The sequence below is a fragment of the Protopterus annectens genome, chromosome 15.part0, assembly GCF_019279795.1.
Source record: "Protopterus annectens isolate FY-2018-M chromosome 15.part0, PAN1.0, whole genome shotgun sequence".
Classification (NCBI taxonomy): domain Eukaryota; kingdom Metazoa; phylum Chordata; order Ceratodontiformes; family Protopteridae; genus Protopterus; species Protopterus annectens.
The window spans coordinates 134,654,630-134,668,118 of NC_056749.1; the positions used below are offsets into that span (position 1 = coordinate 134,654,630).

At 34.9% G+C, this 13,489-nt stretch overlaps 1 protein-coding gene across 1 annotated transcript in view; it reads left to right on the forward strand.

Moving 5' to 3' along the window:
* RADX (RPA1 related single stranded DNA binding protein, X-linked) overlaps nt 1–13,489 on the forward strand; it is an 804,920-nt gene that overhangs the window by 513,024 nt on the left and 278,407 nt on the right. The gene's annotated exons all lie outside the window — the stretch shown is intronic.

The window sequence follows — 13,489 nt, forward strand, 5'->3', positions numbered from 1 at the left end:
TTTTCACCTTAGTAAAGACGAGAAGATTTTGTTATCTGGTATTTCTAAAAATTAGCAAATTAGAATAATAAAACCGGACAAAGGTGGTGGACTAGTGGTCATTGATGTCAGTGATTATGTGAATAGGATGTTAAGTTTGTTGTACTCCATTGTGTATGAGGAGGTTTCTGTGAATGAATGGAATATTGCTTACAGAAACATTGACCTTTTGTTAGAGGACATATTGTTCATCCGGGAGATTTCTAGTGTTAGTTTTAACTTTGTTACAGTTTTGTAGCCCAAAATCCCCACTATTTGTGGTATTCCAAAAATTCACAAAAAAAATCACTGATCCAACATAGCGTCCAATAGTAGATGCCAAAGCATGTAAAACTTTTTTTGGCAAAGTGCATTGACAGTTGTACCAAGGGCATCTTTGCTGCAAACCCATTTATTCTTAAGGACTCATGGAATTTTTTGACTTGAATTACTAGTGACCTATTTGATGAAAACTTGATATTGGTCATGGTGGATATAAAAGATTTGAATTCACCATCCCCCATGACATTGGAGTTGATTGGTCCTATGAGTACCTTTTATTTTATGAGGGTATTAATAAGAACAAAGCGGACACTCTTAGGGTGTTTATGACTATGGTATTGGAAAACAGTTTTATTACCTTTTGAGAACCAATTATGTAGACAGAAAAAGGGAGTCACTGTGGGAGGCAATGTGTGCCCCCCAGCATTTGCTAATGCTGTTCTGTCTTATTGGGAACTGAATTTTGTGTTTAACTCATGGTTTTGTAATTCATGGGTACTATATCGACGCTTTTTGGATGACATGATTTTCTTTTGGAAAGATAGTGTAGAGAAGTTAGATGAATTTGTAGACTATTTGCACTCTACCACTGAATTCCTACAATTTACCATGGATGTCCGAGGGAGTTCAGCTAACTTTTTAGATCTTACCATTCATATTAACATGAAAGATAGGGTTCTTGAGTCAACTATCTATCGGAAACCCACCTACTCTAACTCTTTTTTGCATTTTGAAAGCATGCACCCTGAGCATCAAAAGAAATCTGTAGTTAAGGGGCAGTTCATCTGGTTGGCTAAAATGGTGACTCAAGGTTTTGAGTTTGAGTATGAAATGGATAAATTGTTTTAACATGAGGGGATACACTGATGAGTTCCTTACCAACATCTTTGAAGAAGTTAGAGATAAAAGGAGAAGGGGCCATTTTGTCCCACTACTTGGGAAGGGCAAGGTGGTTCTTAATAATCAAGGGGTGGAACTCGCTCCTCCACAACCATTTAATAGGGCTTTAGTAGTTACTTACAACACCAATTTTCAGGAATTAAGGACTATTGTGGAAACCTATTGGAAAACGTTTAAGATCGATCAAGAATATTTAGATATTATGGGGCCCAAACCATTGATAGTATACAAAAAAAATTTTGTATGAAGTCTTTATTGGAATGTAAAATCTAAGCTGAACGGGTGGGGAAGATATCTAAATGTGGTCACTGAGCACAGTGTCCATATATTCTTCAGGGATTTAGTGTTTTGGTTGAAGGAATGGGGGTTGCGAGACTGTTTGGGAAATTTTATTGTGGTAGCAAGAGGTTTGTATATCTAGCCCATTGTGGCAACTGCTTGGCTTTCTATATAGGGAAGACCAAGTTAAGTCTTAGGAAAGGAGTCTACCAACACAATTATGACATCACTAGAAAAGATCATAGGAACACCTTCTACAAGCAGACTGTTTGGGAAATTTTATTGTGGTAGCAAGAGGTTTGTATATCTAGCCCATTGTGGCAACTGCTTGGCTTTCTATATAGGGAAGACCAAGTTAAGTCTTAGGAAAGGAGTCTACCAACACAATTATGACATCACTAGAAAAGATCATAGGAACACCTTCTACAAGCATTTATCTAAGAATCCTGGGCATAAATTTAAGTTTATTGTCATAGAACAGTTTAACCTAGGACAGAGGGGTGGCCCTGTGGACGATTACTTGGAATTTCTTGAGTTAAAGTGGCAGCTTAGAACAAATGCCACCCATTATCCAGGATTAAACAAAGCTACTTCTTTATCAAGCATCATTAAATTAAGGGCAGTTGGCTTCCTCTAGGGATGAATTTTGTATAAAATGTTTTATTTAGGATAGTAACAGGTTATTGTTTTAGAAATATACCACTATTGTCTTGTATTCTTATGTATTTTTAACAGTGATTGCTAGTTGTTGATTGTATTCTGTGGTCTGAGTCTTTAAGCAGTGATTATAGTGCTTAATTAATTAATGTTGATGTGTATTTAAGTAGTGGGGGGATGTGTATGTTATTCTGAAGAAGTCTTTGTATTGTCAGGATGAAAGCCCTTAATAAACTGTTATTTTGTGGCTCTGAAGTCTTCACCTTTTATTATTTTACCTTTCTATTGTCTTTTTCATTTTGTTTTTAACTTCCTCTGATTGACTTGTATATTTGTTGTGGAATATTTAATATACACGTACTAAAAACGTAACCAGAGCTGATCTTTCACTTAAAATTCGCCTATCCCTTTCTCTTTGCCTGTGCTCAATAGGGAAGGCAGTCTCCAACCTGCGTTTCAAGCTTCTGCTTGGCATCATCCCAGTTTATTAGTTATTTCCTCCCAGTACAGTCTGCTTTGCTAATTTTTCCAGAAACTACCAGGGCATTTCTATTTTATGTGCTCGCACTTGCAGTCATCTCTGTTGTTAAAATCTGGCTCCCTATTGAAATTTTGGTACTTGAAATACCATGTGCAGACAAGCTGGGGGAAAAAAAAGACCATGAACACAGGAGAAGAAAGAATCTTGAAAATTGCTTTTCTTCTTTAAACTTCTTTTTGCAGGAGGGCAAGCCCCCCCCCCCCACACACACACCCCTGAACTTATACACTAACTCTGACATCACCATACGTTGGAAAAAAGGTAATATTCTGAGAAATGTCAGTATATGTAAGTCTTTTCTTTCCTTCTTTCATTCTCTGTATTTCAGGACTCTCTAGCAGGTCCCGACATTTCAAATGGTTACCGTAAAATCTTTCTCCATTCCCATGTTGGCTTAGTTCTTAAAATGCTGTCTGCTACTTTGTAAATCTAATACTCTTTATGATTATTCTCCTTTAGGGCATGCATCCAGTATCCTACTTTTTCCTTAGTTCATAAACCCCACCACGACATAATTTCTCTTCACTTTGGTTTTAATCTTTTGCTTGTGTTTGAATGTAATACGCTTTCAAATTTGGTAATCCTAAACCAGATTGTTCAATGGTGTGAAACAACTTATTCCACTTAATTCTTTACTTTTTTCCCTCCCAAGTAAATTCCTTCAATTCATTATTAATTATGGCTACATATCCTTAGCTGCCATAGTAGAACCCTTTTAAATCCATATACCTAAATAGTTCATCTTGTCAAGTCCCCACAAATATATTTTTGTTAACCAGTTCATGTGTGGGAGCATAATATACAACTATATAGCCTTTGTTTTATTTTCATTTTATATCCTAAAAAAACTTGAAACTGTCTCAGAGTGTTCCACAACACAGTAATGACCTTTTCTGCATTTATCAAATATAAAATAATTTAATCTGCAGATAAGCCTAATTTTTCTTGATTAACGTATCAGTCATATCATTGAAGTTTTTATTTCAGCCAGTGGCTCTGGGAATGAAGCAAATAACAAAGGGGAAAGAGAAGCCGTCCCACCTGAAAACTTGACTTTGACTCTAAGATATATATATATATATATATATATATATATATATATATATATATATATATATATATATATATATATGGTTCTACCTTACTAGGTCGACACAGCAAGAACATTGACCCAAAAGGCTGACATGTATAAGGTCGACAGTTATGCTAGATTGACATTCCGTGGATGAGGGAATATTCCCTTTCCCTAGAGATTGTGTGGTCTTTGAGTTAGTATATGTACTTAACAGGTGGTGTAGGTGGTGCAGGGGGATTGCCCACTACAAAAAAAACGTTATTTTGTTTTTTGTTGGTTGCATGTGGTGAGGCTTTTACTCATGCATGAGTAGTTGAGTGTTGGCATTTCCATTATTGATGTTTTGTGGTCGATGTTCATACTGTCAACATTGCAGTGTGTTAAAAAGTATTTAGCAGTTATATATATATATATATATATATATATATATATATATATATATGGATCTACATTTATATTGCAAAACCCACAACACCAAACATTATTTTCCTGAGATGAAAATATTTAATACTAAAAATGCCGAAGGACTGAATATATATATATATATATATATATATATATATATATATATATATATATATATATATATATATATATATAGTTGGGGCTGTGTGGGGGCATAGCTCCTCACTCAGGTGGGCTTTACCTAGTCCAGTGTGGTTACATTAAGTTTTGTGCAAGTGTTGCTCAACAAGATTCACTTTTATCCAAAATTATTTCTTTTTAAAAACACCTTTAATGACTTATTTCAAGTGACACAGGCAAACTTTCATTTATGTAAAAATAAGCAAACCTTATTAAACAAGTTCACATTTATGAACATTATACATCACATATATCATTCTGTGCCATGTAATCAAAGACCCATTACATAAATTGTTCATTTTATGCCTTCTCTTAAACCTCATTCCTCCTCTAAAAAAATTTTCTTCATGTATTGTTCCCACAATTTCCATTTTTTCTTTATTATTTAGGCCTACCCTTTTCTAAAGATCCCACTTCCTGTTCTTTTATGTCTGTTACAGTACTTACTACTGCAAGTATAATTGGTTGATTTCCATTTTTTAGTAATTGCTTTATTTTGGTAGCCACCAGAATTAAACTTGTGGCCTTCAGATTATGTATCCCTACTCAGAAAAAAAAGAATTTCCTTAGTTACACTCATTTGTTTTGCCAATATCCCTGACAGAAGTACTCTGTGTGGAATTTTTTAAATCTGCAAAATCATTACACTCTGAGAGCACATGCTCCGGGTACCTCTTTCTTCTCCGCTATACCTCCAGCATTTGCCATCTACCTGAGGAAAAATTTACAACCAGATATACTAATGTCATTAAATATATCAGTTACATCATTAGAAGAAATTGGAAGATATTGTTACTAGATACACAAGTGGCAGAGGTTGTTGGCAATAGACCTACTTTTAGATATAGAAACAGTAAAAGTCTAAAGAGACTATTATGTATTGAAAAATTGAATAGACCTATGTTCGATCTTAGACAGTCTTTGAGACATGGAACATATCCATGTAATAGATGCAATATGTGTAATTTTATTTCTAAAAACCAGCAATTCACTGTACCACATTTGGAATATACATTTACACCTATTTTTTATGCAACGTGTAATTCTAAGAATTTAATATATTTGGCTACCTGTGTTGCATGCGAGGCGTATTATGTAGGGTTAACATCTAGGAGGTTAAAAGATCGCATTTATAACCATAGTTATGACATGAGGAAAATGATTTTAACAAATGCTTTGGCCAAACATAGGTATGCGTTTCATGATCATGACTTTAAATTTAGGGTACTACAGATAGTAAATGAAAGTAAACGCGAAGGCGATAACATAGGCTACTTAGAGCTGGTTGAATTAAATTGGATTCTAAGGCTGAGAGCACATATTGAACCAGGGCTTAATCAGGCAGCAAATATAAAGCCAGTATTGGCTAGGCGCAGATGAATCATGGGCATTGGCCTCCATTAATAATATATTATAACATTTGAGATGTTTTTAACATATGTAGTTAGCTTGTACAAGTGCTTTTTTGATGTGCTGGATATTGAGCTTTGATATGTAATTTTAATTCTTCATGTTATATGCTTCATGTTTGGAACCGTCAAGGAACTATATTTTTAGTTTTAAAGTAATAATTTTATATATATGTTCTTTGCAAAGTTATTTATTTAAATATGTTAATATGGAATTTTTAGCGACATATGAATTGCAAGATTTAAACTTAGTTGTATATAGATATATATATATATATATATATATATATATATATATATATATATATATATATGCATTATACATTTTGCATTTTTGTAGTGAATAAGTACTGAATATAGGTATTCAACAATGATAAGTATCATTTTTATTTTTATTTTCTTTTTTATATTATATTATTCCATTCTGCTATATTTCATTATGCGTTTTATAAGCTTAATGAATTATGTAGCTTTAAATTGAAACAGTGGAATAGTTGATGAGTTATTCTGACTAATTGAGTAATTGTTTAATTGATTTATTAGATAGAATATTTTGTATATAAATATTTGATAAAATGAATTGATTTACAAACCTGAAGAAGCGTACCTTGGCAGTACGTGAAAGCGCTTGTTCCGACAATAAATATAAACATTATTTTTTACTATCGTGGTGACTTCTACTTCATTCTATTTGCTGCTACGTGGATTTATTTTTTCTGGTAGAAGTCTTTGGATGGTAGTATCCTGTTCATACCTAAGGAAAAATTCTTTGGAGTTTCTTTGGGATATAAAGTATCTATGCAAACACTTCCATGCACAAATCCTAAATCTTATAGATTTAGTTGCATATTTGGGAGCCATGGATATGTTGTCTCATTGTTTCTTTGTGAATTGCTTGTCTAATTTCTCTTCCCAATTTTTTTCTGATCTCCTCTGATTGATTCCTATAGTTATCATTAAATATTTTAAATGCCTTACTAATTATCCTTTTTTAACAGCTACTACCATTCTATATTCAATTAAAAATTCAACCACTGCAGGCCTTTCAGTTAGGATTCTCCTATCAGGGGTTAATATCAGAGTACTGGCAACCACTAGTGTACAATCCAAATTTCTTCTTGGCCTCTTGCCATTTTTTTACCTTTCCCTTTCTAATTATTTGTTCCCAGTATATTGGTTCCTTTGCCAGGTTCCACAAATAAATTCCAGCCACCTCTTTCCTATTCTTTGTACCCCTAATTGCAGTTATCCCTATCATCATAATCTCCTTTCTCCATTCCCGTGCTTAGTTATTGAAATATTTTCTGCCCCTTTTTGAAGATAGTATTCTATATGATTGTTGTCATTCTTCTCTCTGTCTACCTGATGAGTAATTATCTAGAGTCTACTTGAGGGATAAAAATATCTGTGTAGATACGTCCAAGCAAAAATCCTAAGTCTTCTAGATTTTGTTGTATATTTGAGAGATATGCATACATCCCTCATTGTTTCTTTGTGAATTGCTTATCCAGTCTCTCTACCCAATCCTCTCTAACCTCCTTTGATCGATTCTTATAGTTATAATGCAATATTTTATATGTACTATTTATTTTTTAATGACAGCTTCTGTTCTAGATTCTTTTAAAAACTCTACCAGTGCTAGTCTTTCATTTAGGACCCCCCTACAGTAGAGAGTCGGTTATCCAAATTAATTGGGACCTAGGATGGTTTGGATAATCAAACTAGCTTGGATAGTCAAACATACATTGATCCGGATAAAAACTTCTAAAATCTTGTTTTTCTGCACACAGGAAATACATTTTTCAACCATTCAGCAATTCCAGTGGACAGTAAAGAATATTTTTCACACACAAATGGGCTACAAGCTAAAAAACGTGCACAAGCAAATGTGTATAATGTTTACATATTCAGACTTTGATTTTTCCTACTGAAAAACTTTGGAAGGCTGTATTCGGATAATTGACATTTTTGATAATCGGCGTTTAGATAATCAACTCTCTACTGTATTTCTTTCTCTTTGCCTATACTGTGATATGAATCCTTGATAGGAAAGGCAATCTCCAACCTGCAGTCCAAATAATTTCTTGGCGTCTTCCCATTTTGTTACCTTTCCCTCTCTAGTTATTTGCTTCTAATACCTTGGTTCCTTTGCCAGTTTTCTCCAATAATTTCCATTCCGCAGTCTACCTTATTCTGTAGGAAGAATCAGCTTATCCCTCTTGACTTTTGCCATCTTCCCCTCCCAGGTATAATCCTTCAGTCATTTATTAATTACTATCCACAACTTCTCCTCTGGTTGATAACAATATGCCTGACCTCTGTATAAGGCTAAAGGGACTAAAAACATCTTAACTGCTTGTATTTTACTATCCATATCCATACAACAGAGCTTCCATTTTCTCTCTTTTTGTATTATCTTTTGTTTAGTCTATTCCCACATATCCTTAGCTGCCACACCAGAATAATATTTAATCCCTATTTCATTTTATCATGTCCCCATATATATGGATATTGCTTAACCAATTTGTGTATGGTTACATAATTTACCACTATTGCCTTTGTTTTAGCTTCATTAATTTTGTATCCTGAAAATATTTGAAACTTTCTCAAAATGTTTCACAACACAGTAATGTCCCTTTCTGGCTTTATCAGTTATAAAATAATATCATCTGCAAATAGAGCCAGCTTTTCTTGACTACCATCCAATTATATCCTTGAATTTCTGAGTCCCTTATTTTCTTTGCAGTGGTTCTAAATATAATGCAAATAAAAGGGAAAGTACACACCCCTACCTGGTTCCTCTACTCAAGCAGAAATTATCAGAGAGGACCCCACCCACTTTAATGTTTGCCTCCGATCCCTCATATATCCTCCTATTCAGCCTTGGAATTTTATCAGGGAATGCAAAGCCTTTCATTGCCCTGCTCATAAGTTCCAGCTTACTCTGTCAAATGCTTTCTCTGCATTAACACCCACCAATAACAGTGGAATTTTTTACAGTCTTCTTCTCTCTGGATCATCACAGTTCTGTTAATGTTGTCAGGAGTTTACCTCCCCTCCACAAAACCATATTGATTCATATCTATCAATTTTGGCATCACCTTTGCCATTCCTTTAGCCTTTATATACAGAAACACTCTATAATCATGGTTTAAACTGGATCATATTGGTCTTTAATATATTTAGGTATTACAGCCACCACAGCTTTTTCTCCAGACTGTAGATGCCTCCCTTCCTTTTAAAACGCTTTTAAACAAAACCTTCCAGACCTTTATCAGTTTCCCTCCTAGCTTCCTGACTTCCACAGGAATACCATCTATTCCTGGGGACTTTCCTGTAGATTTGTTATACATCACCATTTTTATCTCATCTCCCCCTATCTTAACTGTTAGTAATTGTGTCATCTTCTTCTAACCTTGGCATATTTAATTCTTCCATAAACATTTCCATTTATACCTTTTCTTGATTTCCATATTTATTTGCTTTATACAAGCTTTCATAGAGTTTCCAAAATATTTCTAATACCTGTACTGGATCTCTTGTTACCTTTCTTGTTATATGCTCCATAATTTTGGTGACAGCTCTCTCTACTTTCTGTTGCCTGAGTTGTCGTATTAAATGTTTTTACGCTGTAGGTTATTATCAAAAAACAGTTGTTTAACAACAGTCTTTTTAAACTCATGCACATTATTGAGGTAATCCCCTATTTTCTGCATTTGCTCCTTTTCTTTTTCTGTGAGATTCCCCCTATTCTGCAGTACTTTAACATTTGTCAGTCTCTCTAAATAATTATTGTTACTTCTTAACCATATCTCCCTTTTTTATTTCCACCCTATTTTAAACTCCACTCTAATTTTAGTCCCTTCCCTAGTTATATTTTCAGAAGAAAGTTCTATCTTCTCTAATAGCCCCTGAATAATTTCCACTACCCATTCCTTAAATTCCTCTCTTTTCAACAGATAGTTGGGAAAGCACCAGTGTCTCGTTTTTATTTCATTACCTTGTGTTTTTATTTTACTTATTATTGGCATGTGATCTGAATTAGTTATTGGGTGCATGTCAAACCCTTAAATTAAATGTACATGTTCCTGTGAAATGTGAATTCTGTCTAGCCTAGCCCAGTTTTGTATCTTGGGGAATAATATGTAAATTCGCTCCAAATTCCTATTACTGAATTCACATCTTCCATGCCAATGTCTAGTGTCACAAAAGTCTACCCTCCTTTGTTATATTTTCCCTTCTGGGCCCCTCAGACACATCTTCATTGCTGCAAATCAAATTCCAGTCCCCCGCCTATAGGTAATATTCTTTGCTGAAAGCTGATTATTTCTCCCAGAATTTTCTTAAGCTCCATTATAGCAGTTTTAGGTTGAATATAAATACATGCCAGTGTAATCCTTCTCCCTTGCCAGTAGCCCCTTAGTACTACAAATCTACCATTATTATCTGTTTTATCCTCTTCTATCAGTATTTGTACTCCTCTTGCAATTAATATACGTACTTCTCTTGTCCTTTGTCCTAGGTATTCCACTGAATAACCATCTTGAAAACCTTTCTTTATCAAATTCACATGTTCAGTTCTTTTCAAGTGTCTCTCTTGTAGCATAGCTATTTGCACTCTACATTTTAGTATAGTTCAGTACTCTCTTCTTTTTTTTATCTTTGAGACTATTGACATTTAAAAACATTACAGAAAGCATCATTATATTAAAAAGTTATTATTTCTAGCTTTTATCTCTAACAGCTTTTTAGTTAAATGTCTACTTCCAACTTAAGTGTTACATGCATAAAGTGTTTGGTAGGTTGAACCTTTTTGCAGTTTCTTGTCATAACCACTTGAGCCTATTTCACAGCTTACAAAACTGTTTAATTTATTGAAAGCCATCAAAAAAACAAAAAAAAAAACAAATACACACCCCAGTACCTCCTAAAAGATATTAAGTTAATACTCGCACACAAAACTATGTACATCTTTAGATATGGAAGTTTTAACCTCCTAATAAGAATAAATGTCCCAAACTGGCAGCCACTAACATTGAGCTGAGTTAACCTAAAAGAAAGGTTATCCATGCTAAGATGCATGGTCCAGCCTCTGCTTCTACTAATTACTGTCTGGTTTTGTCTTATCTTGCACCTTAATTCTCTCAGAGAACATTATCTCCTGTCTAATTTCTCTTTTTTATGTCCAATTTCTCTTTATCAGATTGTAGCCACTTTCACTTTATCTTATTGTCTGCATGAAGACATGAGGACCAGATACACAATTGCTACTAAGAATACATTTATTTGCTAGAAAAAAGCCTTATAATATTCAGTATTATTTTTCATTTACTTGCTTTCTCTTAAAACTTATTACTAGATCAAGCTAAGGACCTTAATCCAGTCATTATTCTTTTGTCATGTTCTTTTAATCCGACTTTTCTTCTTTTTTTACATTGTAGTGCCCATATTTCTTAAAACCAAACAAGAAAGAGAGAAGAAGGGAGGAAGAAAAACAGGAGTACCTGCTTACAATAGTATTCCCACTGCACTTAAAATTAATTGAGAAAACTTTACTTTATAGCATACAAAGAAAATCATAAACTATAAAAATAGTACTATTAAGAAAAAATATTGTTTTACATACAGTTAACTTTCTACCTCCTCTTCTCCTCCCCTATGTATTTTTCCACACATTAATGACATGAAGTAGGGCATATACTTTGAGTCTCTCACAAGTCCAACAAAGTCCAATATTTCCAAATTTTCTTGTTCTGTCATATGTCAGAACTATAGTCATTGCTTTGTAATCCCACATTTGTCAATTTTCAAGTTATTGGTTTTATTCCTGTTCATCTTCCTCTTCCAAATCCTGTTGTTGCTTCATTTCCAATGTAGTCTTGATTCTTCTAGTCAGCTCTCATGATCCCTTCCTTTTCTCCAAAATTTTATGTTGAAACATTGGAAAAGGTTTCACTGGCACAGTCGCTCTGTGTTCTTTATTACCAGAAGAGCAAGAAGCAGAATCTCCTTCTGTTTCACACCTCACTTTTTGTTGGACAAACTTTTGTATTTCCTCCTAAGCATGTACTTCATAAAAATATGATTTTGTCCCTGCAGGGAAGAATATTTTGAAGATAGCTGAGCACAGCAGTTTGAATCTCACACTTGCTTCTCGATATTCCCTGAATAGTGGAATAGATTTACTCCTCTTTGACTAGTGTGCAATGAGTAATCATTCTCCACAAACACTCTGGTGTCTCCCACTTTTAGTACTTTGTCCTTCTGCCACAGTTTTGTCCAAATCATCTCTTTATGCTGGTAGGATTGCATCTTTACTATTAAAGGTCTGGTTTGCTTTCTCATAGCCAGGTTTGGAGCATACACATGATGTGCCCTTTCAACTAAAACCTCCTGCTGTGGACTACCAGTCCAGTTGCTTATTTGTGCTTTCATAAAATGAATGCAGTCTGTTCGTTCCAGTTTCTTTGGTACAGTTGAAAATCTCAGGTTTTCCCTACTTGCTCTGTCCTCTAGTTCTGTTATTTTTTGAAACTTCTCTTCTTCAGCAGTCTCCTATTCAACCAGCCTTTTTTTCATTTTGACCTCTGATTTTTGCAGTTTTATCACCGCATCTAAATATCTGTTTAAAGATTCTTGTATTTTTTCCAACATTTTATTGTTTGAGTTGATGTGCTCCCATCAGTGGTTCATTTATTTTAACTAGGTCTGTATGCAGTTGTCTTATACTTTCCTCTAGGTTTACTGAAAGTCATGTCTGGAGGTTGCACTGCTTTTTGCAGAACAGCTGCAGAACTTTTTATAGCTGATTTTCTGTCAGGTCCTCTGTATTTCCTTTTTCCTGGCATCCAGGAAGTGCACTTGCTAGCCAATTACTAAAATTTACCCAGAAACACAAACGTCTACTAGTCTTCTCTGCTGAGTTTCTGTTTTCACACTGGGAGAGCTAGAATTAAGCTGTTACTCCATGTGCAGCCATCTTATTAGTCCTCCTGTGGGACACTGCTGATCAACTTCATAGCCTTGAATAAATACCAGTTGCTTTGGTGGCATAAGGGGATTAAGCACTGACTGTGGCCCAGCTTATCAAGTTCAGTTAGCAACTTGGCAACTTATGTAGCAGGAGGGATGGATGTTTCCATCCTGGGAGGGGTGGACAGTTATACAGGCATCTCTTGTTATGATCCGTAGCGGAGACTGAGGATGTTTTTTGGTTAGGAGTTGTGGTCCAGAAGGTAGGCAGGTTGATGGACATGGTTAAGCTTCTGAGAAGGTGGGGCAATATATTGCATATCCCACTGCACACTCATCCTGTGGGTGCAGCCATGATATATCCCATAAAGGGATGGGGGGATCAGAGTAGGTCTTAAAGAAAACAAATGGCAGATGGAAGCCCCCAGGATACCCTTTGGGTTCTGCTCAAGTCCCAGCCTAAATCAAAGTTAAAGGTAACCCAGCAATGGACATGTGGTACTGCAGTAGTAGTGCTGTAGGTTGTAGTAGGGGAGCCAAAAAATATCCTTTCTGAATAAGTACCTGCACCATGTGATTTCTGTCTGTTAGCCAACTTGCTGTTCATCTTGCTACATTAGGATCTATTTTTAATGCATTAAGCTTACTAACTATGGTATCACTTGTCTTGGGTAGGCCAAGGCGTTCACTGTGGACAGTACGACTGGTGTCAACAGCCTGTGTTACTCTTCTGAAGGTAACCAGATTTGTTAGACAGGATCTGCCCATGAC